The sequence below is a fragment of the Myotis lucifugus genome, unplaced genomic scaffold (genome assembly GCF_000147115.1).
Source record: "Myotis lucifugus unplaced genomic scaffold, Myoluc2.0 scaffold_87, whole genome shotgun sequence".
Classification (NCBI taxonomy): domain Eukaryota; kingdom Metazoa; phylum Chordata; class Mammalia; order Chiroptera; family Vespertilionidae; genus Myotis; species Myotis lucifugus.
This window is the reverse complement of record NW_005871135.1, coordinates 3,370,267-3,383,042: the sequence shown is the minus strand read 5'-3', so window position 1 is coordinate 3,383,042 and position 12,776 is coordinate 3,370,267. Positions and strand designations below refer to the sequence as shown.

The window sequence follows — 12,776 nt, the reverse complement described above, 5'->3', positions numbered from 1 at the left end:
GGAATAGAAGGCACCAAATCAGTAGGATTTCATAAGCACAGGTGAGATGTTTGAATTTTTTCAGTAGAGAGTACTAAGTAAGGGCGTGAGACCAGACTGTGCACGATAAAGTGACAGGGAGACCAATTAGGAACTCTTGCAGCTGTCCCAGTGAAAGGTGATAGTAGCTTGAAATAGGGTGGTAGAAAAGCAGACGAAGAGAAATAGAAGGATTCAGGATATTTTTGGAGGCAGGACTGAAGGTTTTGCTGAAGGTGTTAGTGTGGAAGTCATGAAGGCAGACGAATCAAGGATTACTCATGGAGTCTCACCTTGAGCTAGTATAGTTGCCATTTATACAGTTAGAGAAGGCAGCAGAAGGTGCAAATTTATGGCAAAGAGGAGGAAAGATTTTATGGGTTGAACAGCGTCCCCCCAAAAGACGTTGAAATCCTAACCCCCAACACCTCAGAATGTGACCTCATTTGGAAATAGGTTTTTTCAGGTGTAACTAGTCAACGTTAGATGAGGTTATTGGAGTAGGGTGGGCATGGAGACAGAGGCACACAGGAAAGAGAACTCCATGTGAAGACACAGAAGCCAGTCACGTGAAGGTGGGTAGAGATTGGAGTGATGTTTCTACAAGTCAAGGAACGCCAAGGGTTGCCAGCCTTCATCAGTAGCTACAAGAGAGGCATGGAAGAGATTCTCCCTCAGAGCCCTCAGAAAGAACCAATCCTGCAGACACCTGGATTTCAGACTTCTAATCCCCAGAACTGTGAGAGAATACATCTCTTTCATTTTTAAGCCATCCAGTTTGTGGTCCTTTGTTATGGCAGCCTTAGGAGTCTAACAGAGAAGAGAATAAGGATTTCTATGGGGGCCTTGTTATGTTTGAGGAATCTTTAGACATCTGTGTGGAAAGATCAAGTAGCGATTTAGATATATGAATGACATTCGTGCACTGGGGGGGTGGGAGGGGTGGCAGGGGGAGAGTCCCTCAGCCCAGCCTGTGCCCTCTCCCAGTCCGGGACCCGGGGACATCCCCCTAGGGGTCCTTAGCACTGCTGCAGATAGGAGAGGTTCCCACCACCGCCGCTGCACTTGCCAGCCAGCTGTAAGCCTGGCTTCGGGTTGAGCGGCACTCCCCCATGGGAGCACACTGACCACCAGGGGGCAGCTCCTGCATTGAGCTCTGTCCCCCTGGTGGTCAGTGCACATCATAGCGACCAGTCATTCAGCTGCTTGGTCAATTTGCATATTAGCCTTTTATTATATAGGATGCATTGTACTTTATGGAAGCACTTTATGTGATATATAAAATATGATATATAAAGTGATGACCTAAAAAGGGAGAAATCATTACATAAATAATGGTATACACATTTCATGAAATATTATGCCGCCTCTAAAGAGAATCATTATAAACACTAGGTAGCTACCTGGAAAGTGCTTATGATAAAGTTACACACATAAAGCCAGTGCTTGCCACTATGTAATAACTGTCTGGATGAGAAGCAGGTGTCCATCTCTCTGGGTTAGAATCCCAGCTTCAATTTTTCTGAATGGCCTGGGATAAGCTGCATGTCCCACAAGTTATTTTGTTCAGTGTATGTGTGGCGTCGGGTAAGTGAACACAAGACTTAACTGAAAATCCCTGAGATGGCGGATAAAGAAGTAATCAGAGTGCACGTGGAATTGAGCAAGGAAGACCTCTTAAAAGAGCTGACCTTTGTGAAAGATGTGCATGGCCTGAGGCAGAGTCCTTACCACAGGCATTGTGGCAGCATCAAGGAGTAGACCCAGTAACACCTCCAATAAGTCATTCTCTGTGAACACACCTGTGCTAGAGCTCTTACCACACACCGAGTGTTCCGATTGCTCATCCATGTCTCTGTGTCCCACTGTGAGCTCCTTGAGGAAAGGGGTCATTTTTCTCTGTCTCCTTAAGCACAAGACCTGGCGCAAGGGAGATACAAAGTCAAGTCTGTTACATTTAATAAAAAACAGAATCAGATTTTGATTATCACATAGGACCTAGCAGTAAAAGCACATTAATACCAAGTCCATCAACCTCGGACAGGAGGCTCCTTAAAATCCGCAGAAGATCGGGTGATGGTTAAGTTGCTTTATATGAGATAAGCACAGGGAGTTCATTGCTCTGGAAGAAGTGATAGAAACAAACACCACCAATTAGGAAAATCGGAAGGAGACAACCCGTTTTACAGTAGCAATTAGAATCAATACAGTGAGTAAATAAGACTCACAGTGCATAATCATAAATTATTTTGTCTCCCAACCACCAATAAAATTTATTCCAAGGAAAGGGAAAGAAGTCCTTCCTGTACTCATTAATGAAAACTTAAGCTGTGACTTTTCTGATCACTCTTCAAAAAGAAAAAGTCCTGGGAACACTGTTGTCACCAAACTCTGTTCCTAAATTATATGCTCAGTCCCCTAAAAAGGCAAAATTCCAAATCTGATTTAAAGCTCAACCTTTTCTCCCAACCAGTGCTTGCTGCAGGTGGGACCCCTAGCTGGGGACAGGGATATGGACAGCTGCTTTTTTCTCTCCCAAGACTTCCCTCCCCAGTTTGCTGTGACTTCGGACCTCTTAAAGGAGGGGGCTGAGGAGAGGCAGAAGGAAAGAGCGGGAGAGCTCTTATCTGACCAGTATTATGGCAAGAAGGCTTTAAAGATGACTTTGTGTGGAGACATGCAGGGAATTTTCACCACCTGTATCCTATTGTTCACCCTTGCAGCCCTAGGAAGTCAGTGGTCCCTTCAGTTTGTCCTCCTCTTGAACAGACCTAAGAGGCCTCCACCTCAGTTCTTCCTGTGCATGACCCACTTCTTGTCCATGGGAATAATATCCTGGGCCCAAAACAGCATTGGGCGCTCAGGCTGATCTGAACAGGGCTACCTCCCCTTTGCCTTGTTTGTCTAAGATGGCACCCATCACTCATCCTTTAGGTTTCTCTGGTGGCTGTCAGATGCCAGTCCACCGTATCTCCCCATCTCAGACTGCCAGAGACATGTGCTCAGCTCTGTGACTCTACGAAGACCCTCTCTCGTGACTCAAGAAGGGGCAACATACAACAGCTCTCTGTTACAATCTTTGTTCAACCCTAATCTCCTAATGACGAAGCTGGGGTCTCCGGCTTTTTCTATAGCACCAAAGGGCAGGGACACACACACACACACACACACACACACACACACCCATATAGGGTGATCAAAGATGAGTCCAACACTGCTTCTCGAGGGTTTCAGTGTCTTAGGGGAACTAGAACATTCATCTCGAAGGTTAGCAAAGGCAGGATGGCTCCCACTGGGCACAGCGGAGAAGGCTCCATGGAGAAGGTGACTTCTGAGTGGAGTCTTGAATAATGACTACGATCTGGAGAAGCTGAAATGAAGTCCTTTCAGAGAGAGGAAATAATGTGAGCAAGTGCCCATTGGTGGGAATGAAGGCAGGTATGCACAGAGACCCCTAGGAGGTCTGTTTAAATTAGATGAGTGGACGAGAAGGCCAAGCCAGACTGAAGAAGAACAAAATCAGGAGGTTGGTTTTCTCCTGCAGGAAGTGAGAAGTTTTGAAAGTTTTGAACAGGGCAGCAAGATGGAGGATGGTTGGGAGGGCAGTAACTAATTCTTAGTGAAATGTGTTCTTCATTTCCTTGTGTTATTAACCAGAACGCCATTAAGAAGAAAAACAAAACAAAAACCTTGCAGGACCTGCTTTTTTTTTTTCTTTCAGGAAAAACCTTGCCCTTTAGAACTGCTCATGAGTTCAGTTTATAAAGACATCCAATCCTGTTTTTATTGTGAGTTAAGGGGCTTTGGCACAGCTGCCAGTCCCAGGATCCTCCCTCCTCCCAGATCCGGGGCCCTCAGCTTCAAGCCTGCTTGACCCATCTCCCCTTGGCCCCCAATGCAGCCCGCTGAAAGAGGCCAAGGACAGGCTTCCCTTTCTGAGCAGAGGGCTGTTAAATATTTGTCCCCATGAGCCCAGCCACAGAGGCTCCACCCTGGGCCCACTGGAGCCAAATGAGAAAAATCCAGAAGGCTGCAAAGCCAAGAACACAGCAGGTTTGGATTCCAATCCCAGCTCCCCCCGTTCCCTTTCTGATCTTGAGACCTTGCTCAGCCTCTAAGTCTAAATCTATAAAATGGAAACAAAGCTACCTACCTCACAAGGTTGCTGTGAAAATTAAATGTGAAAGAATTTGTAAGCCTACCTAGCACATATCAGGTGCTCAATAAATATTCCTCCCACTGCTTCTCCCAACATATCTGTGTCTTGTTCTCCTGGCCTCTTTTTTTTTTTTTTTAATATATTTTATTGATTTTTTACAGAGAGGAAGGGAGAGAGATAGATAGTTAGAAACATCGATGGGAGAGAAACATCGACCAGCTGCCTCCTGCACATCTCCGACTGGGGATGTGCCCGCAACCCAGGTACATGCCCTTGACCGGAATCGAACCCGGGACCTTTCAGTCCGCAGGCTGACGCTCTATCCACTGAGCCAAACCGGTTTTGGCTATTCTCCTGGCCTCTTAAATGTGGTGGGGATTCAAGAGTAAAGTTAAATCTAATAAAGTATCAAGCCTCTGCCATCTATCCCACACAGAGGCTCTAGGGAGAACAGAGGGCCTTTCTCTGCCCTGTGGGAGCTCTGAAAGCTATTTTTTATTATTTTCAACAAGTTAAAAAAACCACAACTGCCACACACTTAGCATGAGCCTACACCCCCTGCCCCCAAACTCTGCCCACTACCTGCATCTGACTCTGTAAAGCAGTTGAGTTTAAAATAAGTCCCCTCTTCTCCCCCTGCAACTGCCCACTAGGTTGAAAAGATGGTGCCCAGCAGAGGGCGCTCTGAGTACAACCTCCAGGCCAAGGCCCTGGGGAAAGGCACCGGGCCAAGGAAAATTCTAGTGGAAAAATCGAAGAAAGGATCCAGGTTTATAAGTCCCAGACTTTGAAAAACAAAACTGCTGAGCTGTCTCCTGAGTTAGGGAAAAAGAACACCACAGCCGCCTCGAGATTTCCAGGAAACAATTTGTGAAGGCTTTGGGCAAGGCTGGCCAGAGGACTTGAGGAGGCCCAGCTGGGTCTGATGCCCTGGGAGGAGTGGTGTGGGGTGGGCGGTGTGCCTGTGGGAACGTAAGTGTTCGGGTGTTCTTGGGCACGGTGGAGTTACGTGCCTGTGTGTGGGTTTATGTGTACCTATGCGCAATCCCACAAGTATTTATTTGAGAGCCTTCTATGTTCCCCTGGGCACCGTGCTAGGTGATGGGGATGTGACAGCAAATAAAAGTCTCTGAGCTCACAGAGCTGAGTTTAGTGAGGGAGGCAAATTAGCAGGCATTTCAGTTCAGAGAGCAGGCGTCTGGGAGGCGGTTTGGGGGGCAGTTCAGAACACTGGCTTTGTGGCCAGGCAGCCTGGGATGCACATCCAGCTACACAACCTTGGAGATCTCCAGCACTCAGTCTCCTTAGCTGCAAAATGAATAGGTTACACAGTGACATCCTAGAAGATACCGTGTGCGTAAATGTTCAATGACTGGTTCCGTTACGTGCATGCAGGCTCTGCACCTGGATAAACACATACAATGTGCAAAGTCCTGGTGAGCTACACATGGGGCATTGGCTTACCCGCTTAGGTTGTATGCATGGCATGCCAGACGCTATCAGAGGTCGCAAACAGTGGTCCACAGACATGGTTTGTTGAGATGATTGTTTGGTTTGAGTTTGGTGGTTTTCTGTTGTTGTTGTTTGAGGTTCTTTTGGAGAGGGTTGTTTTTTGTTTTGCTTTTTGGCTCATGGAGTATTCTAAAAATCAAGACATTTCACGTAAAAAATCTAGATTTCCAGTTTTTCTGGAAACCTTGGAAGACCTGGCTGTCCTGCAAGCATTTGCATGTGTGTGCCTGCATGCCAGGGTCTCCACTTCCCATCGATGTGTCTTTCCCAGGAGCACCCTCTCCCCTGGCCAGTCTCCAGGTCTGTCCTTGGAGGAGTTCCAAGGTGGCTTGGGAGGGCTCATGTGCAGACATGCTCTCTGTGAAAGGAGAAGCAGGACCAGGAGAAGCTGGTGCCAGGGCCCCAGCCTCCCCAGGCAGCTCCAGTTTCAGCAACAGGGGGGCCAGAGAGAGCTGTGGGCCCTACCCCAGGCTCTCTGGTCATGTGGCTGGACACTGGATACAGAAGAGTGTAATCAAGAATGGCGGCTAGACAGAGTGTGTTTTTGGTCCATCAGCTTTTACATTTTAAACTTCCTCAATTATAGCAGTAAAGTGATTAAGGCAATGATCTCCCCCAAGAAGTGTTGCTAGCTGTGTATACTATGGTTCTTTTAAAAATTAGCGAATTGACTCACGGTAGAAGCTAAAAATATATTTGTTAAACAGATTTTAGGAACCCACAAATGTGAGAGGTAGGAATGACATTTTCCTGGGTCCTCTTAATGTGGCAAATTGGACCCTCTTAATAGGTATTTACTGTGCTCTCCCATCCTCCACCTCTGATGTACAGGATAGGATATAGGCTGGGCACAATGGGCCTACAAACACAAATATGCCCTGCTCCCAGGCCCTCTTGTGGAGAGATATCCGAGGAAAAGTGAAAGCAGGAACAAGAAAGGCCAGGCTATTATTGAGACATTTGGGGACAAAAGGGCACCAGAACATAGAGGAAGAGGCCCTCTGGACTTCAGACTTACCGTGCAAACTCCGACCCCTCTCTGGACCCAGTTCCCCTTTTATAAGAGGAGAAGGTCAGAAGAGACTACCAAACACCAACCCTACACTCACAGCCCTGCCCACCCCCAGCTTGGGCATTCTAGGAGGGAGTTCAGGCCATTGCCTGGTTCTCAGCCTCTTATTCCCACCTCACCTTCTTTAAAAAAAATTTTAAATTTTTTAAAATTAATTAATTATTTTAGAGAGAGAGAGAAAGGGAGAGAGAGAGAAACATCAATGTGAGAGTAAAACATCAATCGGCTGCCTCCTGCACGCCCCTCTACCAGGAATCGAACCCACAACCCAGGCATGTGCCCTGACTGGAATCAAACCAGCAACCTCTCGGTGCACAAGACTACGCCCAACCAACTGAGCAACACCGGCCAGGGCTACCCACCCCACATTCCTGCTTCCAAGTCTTAGCTTGTGCTGGGAATTCATCTGGCTTGAGCTCTGGAAAAAAAAAAATCCATCAGATGAGGTTTTTCACGCTGTTTTTTCTTGGGGGAAAAAATCTGGAGTCCCAGGCATTTAGTGGAAGCTTCCAGCATCTGTTACAAAAGTTCCTGGTCCAGGTTCCTAGACAGGTGGGAGAGTTATGTCCCTTACACAGCACCAGGGTTTGGAGGGACTTTCCTTGCAGTCCTGCAGTCAACAGCAGAGGCAGATATCCTAATTCCTGAGTAAGAGCTCCCTTCACTCCCTGATTTTTCTCTCTTAGGCTGAGTCCTCAAGAGGGAGTGAGATGAGGACTGCCAGGCTGTACCCCTCCTCAGCCAGACAGTGATTGCTGTTGAGCTAGAAGATTGATTATTCTCATTCTGCACCAGCCCAGAACCCAGGAAAACCAACCTCACAAAGATAAGTAACAGAGAAGAACAATGATTCTATAGCCCAGCAAAGGGCCTTGGAGGCCCAGGGTACCCACCTTTGGGAAAGTCTTTATGGTCAAAGTCCACAAAAGTAAGAATCTGACACAGAGCTAAACCAATCTCTTAGAACAGGGCTCCTGCATGGCCAGAGATGGCAAAGAGAAGCAGAAGGTTGGCTAGTGTTAATCCAAAGATACTTGCCTTGCTCATTATTGGCATCTGAGGAGCTTTTCTTATCCAAGGGTCTCCCAAGCAGTTCACCTGGGCCACGTCACCATCCCCATCATATGTTGAAATCCCCATTGCATTTTCAAAGTGGCCAGTCCCACAAATAACTGGAAACACCCCAGGGACAGTTCTGGAACCTACAATGCAAAGAACTTCAGAGGTGTTTTGTTTCTTTACTTAAAATATGGGAATCTGTTGAGATGGGGAAAATCACCAGATATAGAAACGCCCTTCAACAAACAACCCCAGCTTTCTTTTTAGATTTTAGTTAGAATGCTTTTTCTAACACCTTGAAAAAGGCCAGGCCAAAAAGATTTTATAAATGTTTTCTGATGGTGGTGAAATTATCCTTAACTATTGTTAACTTAAGTAAAAATGTTTATGGGTAAGGTCTTGCATATTAGTCATTCGTTGAACAAGTGTTTATCGAATACCTGCTATGTGCCCAGCCCTGAGCTACGCCTGGGAAAACAATAATGAAGAATTAAGACAGAGCTTTACTTTAACATCTTTACTCCATTTAATTTCCTATATTCATATAATTCACATATTCTAGAGGGGCAAAAAGAAAAAAAAAACACTTGTAAACAGGCACATTTTTTAACTGCCAGTTATAACAAGTGTAATAAAAACCAAGAGGGCAATTAACAGAAGGAAACCTGGGACATTTTTAATCATCACCAAAGCAGAAAATGCATAATATAGGCCATAGTTTTTACAAGGTCATCTGGTGTATTTCTTTGTTTTGTTGTTGATATTAGCTAAGTATAAATTACCACAGGGAGGTATTGAATTTGGGTTGAAGAACCCAGTGCCATTTGGTCTTCTAATATAACAGGTGACTGATAAGCTGTAATCATATGTTTAATTACATGTCCTGCTGCGGGCATCAGAAGTTATCAGAGGATATTAAAGTAATGTGAACAGGAAAGCTGTTCGCTAATTATTTTTACTAAACATAAGCCACGGATATGACAGGGACAAGGCATGATGCTGGCAATGAGAAGAAGGAATACAGGGCAAAATTGGGAACGTTTGGTTTTTATAAGTAGAGGGAGTAATAGCTCATTCTGGACTCCCCATTTTAAGGGTCACTGACAAATAGGAGCATGGCTGTCATTAGCCAACTGGGTGCACTCACTCGGTTCATTCATATCTAGGATGAAGCAGTCATGAGACGAAGAGCCCTGTCTGGCTCATTCACAGCTGCAGTCTGGGGCCTTGCTCTTGACAGAACACACTCTACGCCTTCACAATAAATACGTTTGGGGTGAAGTCAATGAAATGTCTGCAGCAACTGTGACCCACCATACGTCCCTTTCACCCCTCCACAGAACCTACCTCCCCTCAGACTGGACAGTCAATTCCCTCCTCCTTTCCCAATCCGCTCTCAGGAAAGGCTCTCCTCCCGCCTGGAAACGTGGGTCACAATGACTGGCGCCTCTCCTCTCCCTGAAGAACATATCCATCTATCTCTTGTTAAAGAAATGTCAAGAATGAAGAGGCTGGAGAGTGGCTGGGGTATTGACTGTGAATAGGAGTCAGATGGCCCCTTCACCTCCCTGCACCACAGGCCTGGGTTTTGTAACCTGGGAGTGACAGTGTGCAAAAGATCTGGGGGAATATGTGTTCCATTCTTGTCACCTGACAAATGAGGAAACTGAGGCCCACAGCAGGAAAACAACCCACAGCTGGTCACTGAGGAACCAGATGAGATCCCAGCTTGGTCTGAACAAGTGGAAAAAACACACAAAGCCTGAAGTGACTGCTCTTCCCACCCCCAGTGCTGCCAGATTCTGGCTGCTTCACCTCGACCAACGTACTGAACTCTCTAAGCCTTACTTTTCTCATCTGGACAGTGGAAAAATAGTTTCCTCACCTCTTCTTGGTGATGTTAGTGAATGGAGCAATTCATGGCTATGCTCAGAGCAGTCTCTGATATTAAATAAAAGGTAGTCACTTTTATTGTCACTGTTAGTATTTTTAGTACAACCACGGACCCCAATCCTCCAGATGCTTAAACTCTAATCTGGTCCTGTCTCCCCAGGCCAGTGTAATCTCTCCCTCCTCTAATGCTCTTGGCTGCCAGCATCCTGAACTGTAACACATGGAAAGGCAGTTGTCAGAAAAAAGCTTGAACAGGCTGAGACAGCGGAGGCAAGCCAGCCCAGGAAAGAATCCCAGTTTTCAAATCTCATTAGGTTCATGGTTTTCTTTTTTTAAGTCTAGTGATTTTCAAACTGTGTCCCTAGAGCCCAGAGGTCAGGATGGGGAGAAGTCCAGTGCGCAGACTCCTGGCCACGTGCACTGCTTCACAAAGTCTCAGCTTCCAGCTGGTTTATATATTTGGGCTCCAAGTGAGAACGCATTCAAAGACACAGTCCTACAGCTAATGCAGTTTGAAAAACCTAACACGCTTGTCTATGATCTTTATGATCATTTTTCTGCTTTTAAAAAAAATCTATGAATTATATATTTTAATTATTCCTTAAGCATTCATTTACTTACCTCCCCCCTCCCCCCTACCTCTCCCCTCCCCCCTGCAAACAACTGGTTTAGTGGCAAGGGGAGAAAAAACAGAACATGCATCTCCTGACTCCTAGTCCAGTGCTCATTTCAATATATAAATATAGCCTCCAATATATCACTACATATTTCGGGGGGGAGGGGGGGAGCAGAGTGAAGGAAGACACAATTCCTTTCATCCCAGTAATAAATTGTCAGGACCTTACCAGTTATCATCAGTTTTCTATTCTGCATCTGAAAAAGGGTTAAAAATCTCTACTCTAGGAAATATAGCAAGCCAGGAGGTGGTCAGACACTTAGGAGCCAATCACATGTGCTCTACCATCTTCAATAAAGAATGGCTCACAAAATTTTAATATCCAAGTCCTCCTGGCCATTCAGTCCGTAGCTCCTTGCAGGAGCCAGAAGCTGGAAAGGCTAAGCAGGCAAATTCAATGTCAAGAGCTTAATGGCTAAAGGATCGGGCAAAACTGGCAAATGGAAGCCTTTTGGTGCCTCTTTGAAGGCAGAGTAGTTATGAATGTGAAAGGACTGCTGAGGCTCCAGCATGCCCTACTTCCCTGGCTTTGCTTTCTTGTTCCTCATTCGTGGCCCCATGCTCAGACCACCAGATGTTAGGCCTTAGCCAGATGGACTAATTTTCTTTTAAAATCTATTTTTGGAAAAATGATTTTTCCCCTGGGTAGAGATGAGTGGTCTCCAAAGGGTTTCATTTCCTTTCTGAGTCAGGTTCAGCCCCGTGAGACTTGGCTTTCGATTTCTGCAGCCTCATGGCTCCCTGAACGCTCAGAGGTCCCCTGGTGATGCCCCCTTTACTTCAAGAGCCCCCCAAAATAAGCCAAGTGACTACAGATAAGTTTTTGGTACTTTCCAAAATTAAACTATTTCCCTTGGTAAATTTCCACCAAATGAGCTCATTAATCTGAAAACAGGATGTGGCACATGAAGAGTGAGGTCAGGTTGCCTGTTCACTTACACTGGTTTGGTGCAGAGAGGAAGGGTGGGTGGGAGAGAAGTGGGACCAGCGAATGGCTTTTAGAGATCTGAAATCCTTCATGGAGTGGGCTGAGAATCAATAAATTTTTAAATCAGAGACTCAAAACTCTGAATCCTTCTTTTCTCTTGGAATTAAAAGGCCCCGCTGGGGCCACCTCTGGTCACCCTCCCACAGATTGCCTATGTTGTAGGCCCCTGAGGTCCTCTGCTTGTCCAGAGCAGGTGTCTGCCCTCCAGGGAGGACCCAGAAGCCTCCTTTCCTCAGAGGGACTCTGTCCTGCAGCATCAGCTTCTCCATCAGAAGCTGGAAGAAGCTCTACCCTGGATGGGAGGCTTACATACTGCCCAGATTTAAACACACTCTCTCTCTCTCACACACACACACACACACACACAACCAAAAAACCACACAGTTCACAACTCCATTTGAGTGTCAAGACAAAAAAAAATGGGACTCTAATACATAAAGAGAATGTAATAGGTGCCTGTGAGTAACTAATGGGACTCTAATACATAAAGAGAATGTAATAGGTGCCTGTGAGTAACTAAAATAAAACAAAACCATCAACATAAAGAGAATGTAATAGGTGCCTGTGAGTAACTAAAATAAAACAAAACCATCAAAATAGGCAGCCTCACTCCTCCTTCAGCTGACAGTCCTGCAGACAGACCTTAGAGGTCTGATGGAGAAGGAGCCTTTGTCAAATTCTCAAAAATATAGATTGTTTGTCTCTTATAAACAAAAATTCTATCCCAATACTAAGTTCCATAACTATTTTGATTGATACACACAGCTTCATAGAGAATGAGTGACTGTGCGTGTTTAGACAGAAACAGAAGTGGTTCCTGAAGACGCCCAGTTCTGTAAAAGCATCCTGCCTTCCAACCTCTTCGTACCAGCCTTGCTGACTGTACCCACCCAATAGGCCTGGACGAGCCTGGCACTGTGCTAGGCTCTTTGCAGGAACCCAAGAGGGCACGACTCGGTTCTGCTCAGCCCATGTCCAGGAGGGGATTCGGGCGGGCAGGCAGGGCGTGGGGGTCACGTCGCAGGCCTGTCTGGACTCCTTTATTCTGTGAACACTGAGTCCGGAGCTTGGAGAAGGGAGGAGGGCACGGGAGCCTGCCAGTCCCCGGTGGGAGAACAGGGCGACGCAGGAGACCCCCGCCCGGGCCTCAGTTTCCCGTTCGGGGGAGCGCTCGCCCCGCCCCCGGGAGCCGGCTCCGGCTGCGGAGACCCGCCCCGGCCACCCCGGCTTCCGCCGCCCGGCCACGTCCGCGGGGCCCTACCGGAAGCGTGCGCCGGCCGCGGGAGGCGGCGGCTGCGGCGGAGGCGCCGAGGTTGGTTGCACTTCACCCCGCCCCACCCCCACTCGCCCTGGACTGCGGGCGGCGCGGGCCCCCGCCCCGGCCCCCCGGGCTCCCCGC

General features: G+C 46.9%; 1 protein-coding gene across 4 annotated transcripts in view; it reads left to right on the top strand.

Moving 5' to 3' along the window:
- Positions 1-12,638: 12,638 nt before the first annotated feature.
- The window catches only part of TRAF1 (TNF receptor associated factor 1), a 22,711-nt gene continuing 22,573 nt past the window's right edge, over positions 12,639-12,776 (top strand). For 3 of the 4 annotated variants that reach the window (XM_023755942.1, XM_014457893.2, XM_014457892.2), the window contains exon 1: positions 12,639-12,689. The gene's annotated coding sequence lies outside the window, so the exon portion shown is untranslated. The remainder of the gene's footprint in view (positions 12,690-12,776) is intronic. The other variant, XM_006091103.3, reaches the window with a different exon arrangement.